We start from the raw sequence: 13,298 nt of genomic DNA on the forward strand, positions 1-13,298 counted from the left end.
ATGAACACAGAACCTGGACCTGTGCACAGCACTGCACCAATCACAAGTAGATCGATGCTGTGGCAGCCCACAGGAGTGTCCATTAATCAGCCAGCAGCAGTCCTGTCCAATCCTCTGCCCACACACCGAGCACCTTCAGGTGTAATTGCTGACCATCATACTTGGCAGTTGGACCACAGGGCAAGCTTTTCAGATTGACGGGTACTGAATCCAGGCAGCAAACAGAGGACCGGGGCCCAGCAGCAGTAAGAGAGGGTGAAGCCAATGCGTCACTTCACAGCAACAAACTGTGGCCATTTCGCGGAGCTATCAGCCTCTGAATCAGACAGGCACCGATTGAAAAAGAATCAAGATAACTGCACTGCAGCTATTTCCCCGCTGAGATTTCTCCCTTAAAAAGACATGGAGCCGTTTTAAGAGCTCAGCAAAGGCGCCACAATAGTTCACTCATTAATAATCTTCATATCAGATACAGATTAACCAGGTTAATACAGTAAATCACACTTTAATTATGCCTTTGAACTGTGGAAGGTTCTAATCTCAGTAGTAACCTAATTCTTTTGTCCCCGCCCGCCTGCTGCCATAAAACTTCATCTAAAAAAGTGCCGCAGTGAGTGTGCCCCTCACTGAAACAAATGCCAGGCGACAGGATCTAAAAGTGGACCACCAATAATCAACACCTCTCCTTCTGACATCAAGAGTGACCTGCAGGAGTTCTGCACATTTACTGGACACTACTGCCCTCATGTGGTACCTTTAAATATTACTGTTTTAGTTTGGATTTAGTGGAGAGGTTGGAGTAACAAGTAAGTCTAGGTTTAGTTTTTTGTTTTTTTTAATTATTATGATATGGTGGTATTTTTCAGGGGACTTGACTCAACTCAAACATATTGACTTGATGCAAACTACTTAAACTCATTTTAATTCGGCTAGTTTTGTAAGTATAAATTACAGTTTGTGTTTTTTTAAGTGTGGTTTTTCTTTTCAGTAAATTCAAATATTTTTTCACACCTAGTTTTGACTAACTAAAATAACCTCTGGCAGGAGTTGTACGCTTTTTTTAGGCAACACTGGGGATTCACAGTCATACTGCAACTTCCTTTAAAATGTGTCAGTAGTCTGCTGTGGTGCTACCGATGGTTCTCATCTAGAAAAAAAACAAAAACATTTTCATTGTAACTGAAGTAAATGAGTCTTTTGTAGTGGAGAAAGGGTCACCAGCATTTGTTAGGAATGCAGATGGCTAACAGTTACGGCTAGATATCTGTATTTGGTACCTTTAAAGGCACTGACTGAAATAACCCAGTGCCAAATAGTATTGAAACTTCTCCAGTCAAACACCAACTTCTTTCAATAATTTGTGTACCCCGATCTAGAAAAAAATTATTTTAATGTATGTACAGCTAGCAGTTACTAGCTGGTGTCAAGTGAGGTATATTTGACCAGCTATTCAGCATGTTGAAATGTCACCAAAATGTTCAGGTATCTGGTATCAGAAATACTCATGATACCAACCCTAGTAACAGTACATAGTGTGAAATTTAAATTAAGCTTTACTTTCTATGGCCCTGTCAGATATTTTCATATTTAATCCAGTTAGTCATCTGTACTGGTAATTATGGGAAGTCCCCAAACTATTATCAGTTTCAGTTTAGATTATTCAGAGACATGAATATACAAGTACAGTCTGGAACTTAAAAAAACAGGGGCTGAGGCACTAAGAAATATTTGTTTCCTAACATGTTCTCTAAATGTGAAAAAGTACATATTAATCTTTAACATATTATCTACAGACAAGACCAACCCTGCAAAGCTAAAAAGATCCCCAAAACACTACTCTATTTGAGCACTTCTAAGGATTTATTGAATAAACTGACCAACCTATTATTGAACAGTTTATAGTCTGGAACTGTAACAAACCACTAACAAAACAGACTACAAAACTTAATGTTAGGGATGCACAATATTTTTTTTTTGGTATCCATTACCTGATTCTTATAGCCAATACCAATAAGATAACTGATTTTATGTTTTCTATTTAAAAATAAGATCACACAACCTGTAGTTAAATCAGACCCTGCCTGTCTGTTACTATACATGACATCTAAAAACAAATCACACAAAAGGCCAACAATTTTGCATGAGACCAAGCACATTTATTAAACAGTCATTCATTAAACACCATACTCATTCACTTTGTAATTTTTACATGTCAAATAGAATTTCGTCTCAAATATAACCAACAGTACGTATTTCTCCAGGATTATCAACACTTATGTGATCTTGAATCTTCTCAGAAACAGTCGATAACCAATGGACAATAAATGTCACCTTGTGTCATCCTTGTGAAGAAGACAGACGCCCTTGGTCTCCTGCTTCTCTCTCACAGCCGAGCCATTTGTCCTGGCAGGGGACATGGAGACCTGGAAAACTCTCAGACAACAGTGACTGTGGAAAGCCCCAACATCGCATCATAATGTACTACTATTGCCATCAATGACAATGCAGTGCAAGACAATACCTTCCACAATACCGGGTTACCTGGATTTCACAATCCGTGGCCAGGCCAGAGCCGAGGTGCGTTTGATTCGTTCCTCTGGGCGGCGCCAGGCGGGGCTCAGGGGCGCTCCCTACTGGGCGGGCGGGCGGGCACCGTCCAGTGCGCCGCTGTGAGACAAATAAAGCCCAAACCATGAATCATCACACATAACATGGGCTACAAATATCCCAACATATATGCATCACTCTTATCTTACATATTTACAATATAATTCACACCTTTGCATTTGTCTTTATTGGAAGATCAGTGCTGGGAAAGACACCAGACCAGTTTCACAAGGCCACGCAGACCAGTTCATTCCAGTTACCAACACAGGCCAAACTCTTCCTCAAAGTCCCTCTGTTGAAAGGCGAGGCAGCTCTCGTAATGATCCGAGTCCAACGCCGTGTAAACACCTCTGGGTGACAGACATTCATCATACAGCTGTGCAGATGTTTCATGTGCAACTGGAACAGTCTGGTTCATCTTCATGTCTTCGTACACGTTACCCATCAGGTACTGCGTGGTGTTCGCCGGCGCCATTGCTCCTGCTGGGTGACGGTGAACGGGGCTTTCCTCAAACGTAGCCTCCATTTTCTCCTTTCTGTCGACGTCTGACAGGATCGTGACGAGTTGAGTCAGCCTCTGCTCCCGGCGGAGGGATTTGATGGTCATCCTCACCGAGCTGGTTCGGCCCTGATTCAGGGCCTCATCCGCGGTGAAAACACGGATCACTCTCCATCTACGCTTTGATCCAGGTCTCACGGTTCTACGCAGGCAGTCTGGTTTTATGCTTTTTGATCTGTTATCCATCGTTTCACGACACATCACCGACGAAAAATAACTTTAAAAGAAAAAACGGCGACTCCGGTGGAGTGACTTAGCGGCTTTCGTTTCCTCTCGATGAAAAACAAGTAGTTTCTTCTTCTGAATATTAGAAAGTTGTTTTTTTTAAGTTCCAGAAAGAGCCTTTTATAACAAATAAATGTCTTCTAACTTAAAAAAAAAGAGACAAACTGCAACAAAGTTTTGCAAAATATTCGGAGCTCGCACAACACGTCTTGCTCGAAGTTCCTTCCGACGAAAAGTACTTTACCACGTAACGCGAACGTTGCGTTATGTAAGAGAATTCACCCACAATCCTTTGCGGTTGTGTCTAAATAGTAATCCCAGGCTTGCGAAAGATCTCGCGAGAGTGACCATCGTAACCCGAACCACGATATATCCCTGAGCCTACTCAAGCGTTTTTTTGTCCTGAAACCCAAGCAGAAGTTAAACACATCACTGTTACATTATACAACAAAAATTGTCTATACAAAGTACACAATTAAAAAACAGCACGTATGCATCTCGCGAGAGTTTGGCAAACCTAGGGTTCCCTTCTAGACACGTCCATGCTTTGTTTTCCAAAATTAAGTGTAGGGCTACTTGGCGGTGCTGCCACCAACTGGTGTGGAATGAGATGTATAATTACTGATACTAAAATAAGTAGATCGAAAGTGTTCAAAGTTATCTAAAGAAATCATAACATTATGACATTAAAAAACTCTTTTATTATTCGTATCTATTTTATATTTCTCTTTTTATCCATCCTCCCCCCTTTCTAGTACGTCTTTGCATCATGTGCTTTTTGTTATAATTTTACCTTAATTTTATCTTCCTTTTGTTTGCCCTTATTATTTGGCTTCCTGGTGTTATCTCGGGTGTCCTGTTCTTGCTTTCTGTGTCAAAGCACTTTGTAAACTGTTGTTTCACATTCCTTTCAACCTAAATTTAATCAGTAATACTCTGTGAGTGCAATCATTTTACCAGACACGCCATTGTAGGTTTATTTGTGACGCAAAGTACGAAGTACGAACTGCTGTGATCTATTATATATTTCAATAAGAGCTAGTAAGACACTATTGGAGAAAAAACAAAACAAAAACGCACACAAACAAACAACGACAACAAAAAACGCTAGTGCTGAAAAATCATTATAGGTCTAACAATTTAATCATATAAAATTATTTGAAATAAATATATATAAAGTTACCATTTTGCCCAGATGGGAAAATAGTTCCTGCTATATCACCACAACTCACATCTTCTATGTGGTCTCTTTTCTTTACTGAGAGACTCGAGAACATAATGGAACATAACGCCCACAATCACTCCACACCAGTCAGTTTGTGGAAATACAATAAACCACAACATCACTGCAATCAAAATCAAAATACTGCCACTAGAATATAAATCAGGGAGCAACACAATAAAATCTCTACAGTGATATGACAGTGATTGTTTCAAATAGTTGACACAATCTCTGAGAAAACTACACACTTTCCTTCCACTAGATGGCAGTCTCCAATATGAAATGCATTTTGCTCACACTGAGCAAGTATTTTAAAGACCACCAGGGGGCAGCACATTGATGACAGAGGGCTCATTGTGTTTTTAAGTACACTTACTCTCTTGTGGACGTCTGTTTCCCTCATGGTCTCTTATAAAAGCTCAGAGTGTCTTTGAACAAGTGATCTCTTAAGTCATCCTGTGTGTGTGTGTGTGTGTGTGTGTGTGTGTGTGTAGACTGTAATGGGATACTTGTATTGATTTTAATGTTATTTTACATCCTCCGAACAGTTTCATGATCAGATATTATGACTGTTCACAGCAGCAGAATGAGACAGTAATGGGGTAGAAGGCCTGGGTATCAGTTATCTGTGCAATAACATGAATTTTGTGTGATCCGATCACAAGTGGACAGCTCTAAGTACATCAGTTCGTACCTGGCATTAAATGCATGTCATAAGAGGCAACTTAAAGGCAAACTATGCAGGATTTTCCAAAAACTCAACTTTTTTTAACAGTCTGTAGACTCATACACATAATTCCTGTCAACACTTGTGAACCACTAGAGGTGTGCAGCAGTGTCTATGTCTGCTGCTGTAATTTCTGATTTTCTCATATGTCGTGCTCGGGACGTTTCTAGCCCTTGTTGTTGTGTCTCCTCTCTGCTCTCTGTCTGTGAGAGCTACAGACACACAGACAGGCAGAGCAGACTGAGGACACAGCAGCACGATGAAGGTTCATTCAGTCAAAATCCAGCGTTGCGCTGATATGTGGGTGTTTATTTGTGCTTTCCCGATTCACTGCTTTTTTTCTCGCTCACTTCATTAAATCTCTAGCCCTCTCGAATGTCTCTCTCCCACTCTCGTTCATTGAGCCACGAAGGAGGGGCGGACTTTGGCACGTTTGCAAAGAGCAACCAACACATCCTTTTTTAAAGGTAGGGATTTTATGGTCACTTGTTCTGTGGTAAAACCAATTCACACAGGCATTGTGTTGATAAATATCTGCTGCTTATCTCAATGGATAAGAGAGCCCAGGTGTGTAATTTGCATCATAACGAACCAAATGGAAATCAGACAGTTAGGTGTGTATTTACAGGATGTAAGTGGCCCAGGACACACTGTGTACGCATTTCTGAAAGAATCTGGTCACAGACAGAGCGACTGTATCGCTCCGGTGCGTTCACACCTGTACTTAGCTACCCACTTGTCATTGATCACCCAGGATGTATGCTAATACCAGGTGTAAACAGGCAGGATACTCATTTCCAACAGAGAACTGTGGGTTTTCCCTGCTTAAAATACCTAGCAGATTTTATTAGCTTTAGCTGGCTAATGAGGGCTATAGCCAATGATGCTAAAACTCTGTGAGTTGGTTAACTTTTTGTTAAAGACAGAGGCTAAAGCTACATACAAAAGTTAGCATCTTCGACTGATGGTCATGAGACTAAACATGGGGATAAAGAAAATGTGTGTACTGTAGGGTAGAAGTATTTAGCTCAAGTGTGTTAGTAGATTAAATGTGATTAAAATGTTATTCAAACATACCACTTGGATGCTTTGAATTCCTAATTATGAAGGACATAGCCTTCATTGACACACATCAGTGGTAAGATGCTTTAAAATGCATATTTTCAAACAGTATGCTTCACTTTTACAAGAGAAATGGATTTGAAAACAAGGAGCATGGCATTTATAACACTGTCTAACATAAGTTCAGCTGAACATGCTGGGGTTTAAACTTCCCCAAAATAAATAAAGAGCACACTTAAATCTGATATTGTAGCACACTAGTAGTTAGTAGTGCTAGTTTCACTTCTGTATAGGTATTTCTTGACTGTAAAAAAAGCTTTAAATAATAATAAAGTTGGCTAATAAATGCCCCTTTGGAAATAGTTAACCCTAAGCTAGTTATTTGGGGATGTGAATATTTGCAGCTTATATTAGAGCAGATAAACACAGTTTGTTCTCCTACTCTGTACATTTTTGTTCCTATGTTTTGTATTTAGGGAAAAAGATACCAAACTCTGAGTATATCATCTGGAGAAAGCTAACATATGCCTCGTTACGGGTTCTAAAGCTATATTTTGACCATTGTCGTTGGGGGAGGGTGCAGCGAATGAATAGCTCATGATATCTTGAGCAAGATACTGAATACTTATGACTGTTGTTTTGAAGCCGACTCTGTACTCAGTGTCGGGCAAACAGCCAAAAGATGAATATCTCCCGCAGGGATTTACAGAGGATCAGAGTATATTTTCTCTGAGCAGCTCCATCCAACACAACACACACTGGCTGCTACACGCTCACTCCCTTTTCTGGTCTGAACATTTGCTTGGGTTGCTTCTTTACAGTACATCACACTTCATCTCTCAGTTTAGACTGCAGACAGTTCCACACATCATCTGACCTCCGAATGCACCGCAAAGTTGAGTTGCTTTGACAGATTTTTTCCTATAAAAAAAATCTGTACTTCTTGCTCCACTTCCACCTCAGCCACTTCTGTTTTCCCCTTTGCTCCTCGTCTCGGCTTTGAAGGTTCTCCATCACAGATTTCACCGTAATCCAAACAGCGTTGCATAAGAATACTGAAATTCTGTACACTGAATAATACATTGCAGGGAAACTCGCCCTCATAAATAACTTCAGTTACATAGACATCACGACAGATTCAAGTTCTCTGGATTTTCTGTTGATCATTCTGCGTGGAGAGTATATTAGTGCCGATGCTGTCAGCATGTGAGAGGTTCAGTTGTGACAGAATATTAATGTGTCTTCCATAATGTGCATGGCTTTAGCCTTCAATCATAGGTTCTTTAATGTCACTGTGTGCCTCTTTCTATGTGCCTCTCTGTGTTTGGCAATAAAGTCGTGCTTTCTAAGGTTATTTCCCTTAATATATGAAGTAATTCTCCATTATTATTATTTTTACATATGCACCTACAATAAAGGCACAGATGGCCTCTTTGAACCCTGGTAGCTGTCTCACGTTCCTTTGAAAACTTGCATATCAAAGTGCAGATCGCTCTTGCTCTTCTTTTATGATGAATAAATGCTTCTAATTGGCATTCAGCCTAATAAGGTCCGTCTTTGTTGCAGCTTTTGTTATTGTGGTTAAGTTACTTCAAGCTGCATTAAGGGATTTTTTTTTTGCCGTTGGGGAACTAAATCCCTTTGTGTTCTCACACTGTTATAGTTAATGGTTAGATTATTCAGACATAGAACAAGTTCAATATTCTTCTAGGTCTAGGTCTGGCTTGGTAAACCAAATCGTATATGCTTTAGCTTCTTCACTTTGCAGACCGTGAGGCCCTTGTGATTTACTTTGTCTCACTGCCGTTTTTTCCTGGACAGCTCCATCTGAGTCGGTTTGCTGGAGGATGTTTGATGGGTTTGGTGAGGAAGAGAGCCATTAGACTCAACTGTATGCAATTTTTCCCCAGGATGATGAGGTCATCTCTCACCCTACTTTGACTCTAATCAGCTTGTATTCATACTCCAACCCGCAGTGTCAGTCCTCCTTTGTACACCTAACCAATCAAACCAACAAAGGCAAAAAGTGCTTGTCAGTAAAAGTAAGAAAGGTCATGTCTTTGCCATCCTGGGAATAAAATGGGCCAACCATACAGTTAATCCTGTCCAGGGAGGTGGCTGCCCACTGTTTCGACCACCCATTGATCTGAAACCCCAATGAAAATGTAATTATGGACCGAGAGTCAATTTGTCCAGCTGCTCATTATCCACAAAAGCCTATTGCTCTAAAAGGCCTGTTGTTCTGAAAATACACACTTTTTTTACCTTAAGGTCGCAGTGTACCTTTAACATGCCGACATCAGGTGACCTTCATCAGGTGACCTTTGTCGTCATAGACAGATGACATTTATCGCCATGGTAACAACAGTAAACATGTGGTTAAGGTTGTGCAATGGTCACAGTTTGGTTAGGTTTAGGCACCAAAACTACTTGGGTTAGACTCAGGAAACGATCACGGTTTGGGTAGTAACTTCAGTTAGTGCGTTCAAAACAAATGATGAATGGACTGCATTTATGTGGTTCTGTTTTACCACTCAAAGTGCTTTACAGCACATTCACCCATTCACATTTGGGATTCAGTATCTTGCCCAAGGATACTTCAACATGCTGACTCGAGAGAACTGGAGATTGAACTGCTGATCATCTGATTAGTGGACGACTCCATTCGACCACTGGGCCACAGCTATAATGGGCCGTTGGAGCAACGGCTGTTTGTTTTCGAGATAACAGGCTGTCGGCTTCCGGTCAAATGGATCATTTTTCAGACTACTGGGGTTTGGGAATAATGACAGGTTAACCCCCCATGGTCCCAGGGGGGACATGAGGGAAAAAATTTGCTGTTAAATTTGCTCTTGCCACCCCCCAAAGTAGTGTGCTGTGTGCAATAATATAATAATAGTAATAGTACACTTATATAGCAGTTAACAAGGTTACAGAGTGCTTTACGTAAAAACACTGGGGGATAACATTAAGGGACGATGAAACATTAAATACTCATAAACTCTTCCCTATAAAAGAAAGTTTTAGAAAGAGATTTAAAACACGTTAATGATGTAGCTTGTCTGATCTGAATTGGCAGATTGTTCTATAATCTGGGGCTCACATGCCAGGATGTAGGAACAACCAGCAGTATGTATTCTGCTGCCAGTGAAACCGGTACTACCATGCAGGAAAATACTTGATTACTGTTAGTTAATTAAGGAATATGCACCATGTCAAAAAATATAAATTTAAACCTGCAAGTACAGATTTTTGGCCACTTGGGGTAGCAGAAACAAGCCATGAACACAACATGAACATGTGGCAAATATACAATATACAATACAATATTAACATTCAGTCAGTCTCTGGCTCTGTTTTTGGTCTCCACCAACTGTTAGTTGCTAAATTTGTCTGCTGCTTTGTGCTAAACAGGAAGTGTACTGTACAGTGGGTTTCTTAGCAGGAAGTGTGGTTTTCAGGACATTTTGCTGAAAAGCGCCGACCACAGAGGCTGAAATGATGCTGTTGAGAGCAGTTGGAGTGAACCAAAACAGGTCAGTTGTGGTTCGTCAAATCAAAACATCCGACTGGACGACCGTTGCTAAAGAACATCGCCTTTGTTTCAGGTGTGAAGTTGTATTCCACACTGCCATGTTGTACAACAAGCAGATTTTCATTATTGATTATTTCTGCTACTCTCAGGTTTAGTTTTAATGGAGCCTCTGAATGCAATAAAACACACAATACAAGGCAAAACAAGATGCAATAGCCTACTTTTCTTTAAAAAAAAAAATGAGATTTTGGTTCTTTCAGTTTGCCTCTATCAGTGTTGACAAACACAACATACAGGCACCTTATTGAATCTTTGCTGTTTTTGTACTGATGAACCAAACGCTATTTTAAAATGAGGTGTTTATGGTAGGACCATGTTTTTTTTTTTACAGTAAAAACTTCAGTTACACCATCACTAAAACTCTCCTCTAATTGATTTTGATTTACAGACACAATCTGCACGCACCCCATTTTGTAAGTAATATCATTAACTGAGCTGTGATCAAGTGTCTGTCACAGACACACATGCTGACTGGCTGCTTTTACAGTGCTCGTTTCCACTCAAAGCTGGGCGGGGTCGTGGGACGTGACATATGGCTGCTCTCATCCATGCGCTGCAGAAGGCTGTTCCTCCACCTCCCACGTTCTGTGTCAGCCAGCGGCTTCTGCAGGAGCAGCGTCCCCCCACACCACTTCCTTTATTCTTTTATTTACTGAATAAACATAAAATTTGGTTTAACCACTTTTGTTTTGTCCTTCATGTTGCTTCCCCTGAGCCTGAACAGCTCCACCCAAAACCCTCCTTGAGTTGTATCCAGAACCTTCTCACCCTCTAAGGGTGCTAACAAGAACCATCAGCAGGCTCTACTGAAAACACTTGCATATTCCAGTGGTTTACCTAAAACCCACCAAGGGCATTGTACTGAGAACCTTTTTATATTCCCTTTATATACCCTTAGTAAGACAAAGAACTTCAAACAAAAAGACTCTCCATTAGCAAATTGGTCCTGAGTAGAACCTCGGGATCTCAGGAAGAACCCCTCTGGAACCCTTATTTCTAAGATTGTAGGTCAGCTCTTCAGTCAATACCTCCGACCAGGGCACTGGTTGGAGCTGGTCCCGGGGTGTTGCACAGCAGCTGCTCGCTGCTCCAACAAAGATGGGTTAAATACACTGAATCTGACTGCATATATGTGACTAAGTGGATTATTACTTTTCAAATTGTGTTTATTACTGGAATAGGAGTACAGCCTTGGACAAAAATAACATCTAATTTGGTAAATCTGCAGGGAAATAAACCAGACACATGAGGACACAGGAAATGTCTTTAAGTAGAGACATGGGGGAACTAAACTAATCCTTTCCATTTACCTATATCCACAGATAAGGACAAGAGCTGTGGAAAGCAGCCAATAGATGCACCTAGGGATTTAAAAAGGCTTCTGATATGAACGTGTCATGATACGTCTTGTCTGAACATCATGAATCAGATTTTCAACAGCGTATTTGGAAAGTAAAAGGGATCTCAGATCTCTGGCTTTTTTGCATATTGCACGTAGGCCTGCGTGTTTGCCTCGGCTGGTTTGTGTGCAGGGCTGTGTGTGAGTGATATTCACGGGAGCTGGGCACAGTTCAAGTTTCCTCCGCAGTGCAGAGGCTCTGTGGAGACAGAGGGAGACAGAGGGAGACAGAGGGAGGGAGGGAAGGACAGAGAGATGAGATGACGCTTGGCCAAATCGCCCAACTGCACACCCTAAAAACACATCGCTTACTGCACACACAGACACACACACACATGCACACACACACCACCAGCAGCTTTATCAAACATACAGCTGTGTCATTCGATGTGATTTGATGTGTGTGTGTGTGGGGATGTGCCCGCTGACTGTTGATGCCCTAAATTCAACTGGACGTTTGCAACTTGCCTGATGTACAGAACACTCTTAGAAACAAGGGTTCCAAAATGGTTCTGGACCTGGAGTTTTACCCAGAACCCAGGATTGTTGAAGACATGGGTGTAATGGGTTCAAGATGAAACCCTTTATATATGAAAGGTTCCTGGTAGAACCCCTGGATGTGTTCGAGATGAAATCCTACTAAGATAAAAGGGTTCTCGGTAGAAACCCTGTGGATTTTAGATGAAACCCTTAGAATATAAAAGGTAGAACCTCTTGTCTGGGTTCTAGGTGAAATCTTTGGAATATAGAAGGGTTCTCGGTAGAACCCCGCAGATGTGTTCAATATGAAACCCTTGGAATATTAAAAGGTTCCTGGTAGAACCCCTGGGTAATTCCATGATAAAACCCTTGGGATATAAAAGGGTTCTTGGTAGAAACCCTGTGTGGGTTTTAGGTTAAACCCTTGGAACATAAAAAGGTCCTTAATAGAACCCCCCATTTGGGTTCAAGATCAAATCCTTGTACTATAAAAATCTGTAGAACCGCTCATAGGTGGGTGAAACTCAGATGGTTCTCAGTATAACTCTTTATGTTTAGCTTGATGTAGAACCTCCCTAAATGGGCTCCAGGTCATTTACAAACCTCATAAAGAACCATATATGGTTCTAGTTAGCACCTTTATTTCTCAGAGCGCAGATGATCTAAGACCACACAGTAAAAATGCCACAGAATAAATCAGATGTCACAGTTTCTCGTTTGCCAGCAGCCTCATTTTGTTGATTAGTCTCCGTGTCCATGCGCATCCATCACGCCCACATTAATAACGTAACTTTGTTTTCCAGAGAAAAGATGTCCTCACTGGTGTCAGGAAGCCTACAGCTGTCCTGTTTATCCACTCATGAGAAAGGTCATCTGGATATCGAAATGAATGATTTATAGGACCTGCAAGCCTGGAAGTCTGGACCAGCATTTTTCATCTCCAGGCCGTGGAACCTAACTGAATGATTTGTAGTGAGTTCTCCGGTCCAGCAGTCACACACTTCTAATAGAATCAGACAGTGATAGCTGGCCTGTGTGTTAGTGTATTTGACAGAGGACGAATTAAAACAACCTTATTGTCATGCTGCATAAACTGAATTTAAAAGTTATTAAGATTTTTATCGTTCATCTGACACTTTAACATGAAATCTAATTCCCAGACATGATCTGATAAGCATCAATCCTTACATTTTAGTTATTTACAAGTGTTGCTTGTCGAGATGCTTTTCAGCCTTTCAGGTATGAATGCACATGTGTCAAAGTGCAAACTGATGTTTAAAATAATTTGATGGATAGACAAAGTTATTTGCTGTTGTTTTTGCTGCATTGTTTGTTATTTGTTCCCCCTTTGGTGCCAGGGAAACAAATCTTAATTATAATAAAATAACTTTACTGTTTTATATTCGTTCAGCCCTTCATTAC

At 40.8% G+C, this 13,298-nt stretch overlaps 1 long non-coding RNA gene across 1 annotated transcript; it reads right to left on the bottom strand.

The window, feature by feature from the left end:
* Positions 1–2,134: 2,134 nt before the first annotated feature.
* Positions 2,135–3,452, bottom strand: LOC146306846 (uncharacterized). Its single transcript, XR_014768973.1, has 2 exons — positions 2,779–3,452; positions 2,135–2,667 (listed from the first exon to the last, which is right to left on the bottom strand). It is a non-coding gene; the product is annotated as an uncharacterized LOC146306846 (long non-coding RNA).
* Positions 3,453–13,298: the final 9,846 nt, after the last annotated feature.

This window comes from Lutjanus erythropterus, chromosome 22, assembly GCF_056507025.1.
Source record: "Lutjanus erythropterus isolate fLutEry1 chromosome 22, fLutEry1.hap2, whole genome shotgun sequence".
Taxonomy (NCBI): Eukaryota; Metazoa; Chordata; class Actinopteri; order Lutjaniformes; family Lutjanidae; genus Lutjanus; species Lutjanus erythropterus.